We start from the raw sequence: 991 nt of genomic DNA on the forward strand, positions 1-991 counted from the left end.
GATTTAACTAGGTACAAATCCATGCACCACATTTGACAAGAAAAGCTGAATATTCTTGTATTCCAGTCCTGAGAACTCAAGAGGAAAATCAGAAATATGGAAAAACAGAGCCCAGTCCGAATATCCCTTCACGCCTGGGCTCTCTTAGGCAAATTCCTAAACCTCCTGGAACCTCTGTTTTCTCATCAGTATGGGTACCGGTGACAACTACCTTAAGGGGCTGGTGTAAAGACTGGAGACCTTGTCATTTACNTTTAGGCACACTTGCCAAAACTGGAAACAACCCTGTTATGAACTGAAGAGTATCTCCCACCTCCAAAAAAAAAATATGTTGAAATCCGGAACCCCAGAACGTGACCTTATTTGGAAGCAGGGTCATTGCAGATATGATTAGTTGAGGGATGCGATCGCACTGGAGGAGAGTGAATCCCCTAACATGACTGGTGTCCTTATAAGAAGAGGGAAATTTAGACAGAGACATACCAGAGGCAAGATGGATGTGGAGACACATTAAAGAAAAACTGCCGTGTGACCGCAGTGATGCATCTACAAGCTGTGGAGCGCCAAAGATTGTCAGCAACTCCCAGAAAGTGGCAAGAGGCAAGGAAGGATTTTCCCTTAAAGGTTTCAGGGAGATCGTGGCCCTGCTGAGACTTTAATTTAGGACTCCCGGCCTCCAGAGCAGCGAGATAATTAATTTCTGTTGTTTTAAGCCACCCAGGTTTTGGCATTTTGTTACTGCAGTCCCTGGAAAACTAATGCAAACCCAAACACCCTCTGATGGGTGAATATAAAACAAACTATGGCACATCTATACAAAACAATACACCAGGAGCGAATCACAAAGGCATGCTGAGTGAAAGAAGCCAGTCGCCAGAAGTTACATCCTGTGTGATTCCATTTATGTAACATTCTGTTAAAGGCAAGCCTAGAGGGACATAGAACAGCTCACCGGCCGAGGGGTGGGGTGGGGCCAGAGTTTGAATCCAAA

The sequence above is a fragment of the Crocuta crocuta genome, unplaced genomic scaffold (assembly GCF_008692635.1).
Source record: "Crocuta crocuta isolate KB4526 unplaced genomic scaffold, BGI_CrCroc_1.0 scaffold467, whole genome shotgun sequence".
NCBI lineage: Eukaryota > Metazoa > Chordata > Mammalia > Carnivora > Hyaenidae > Crocuta > Crocuta crocuta.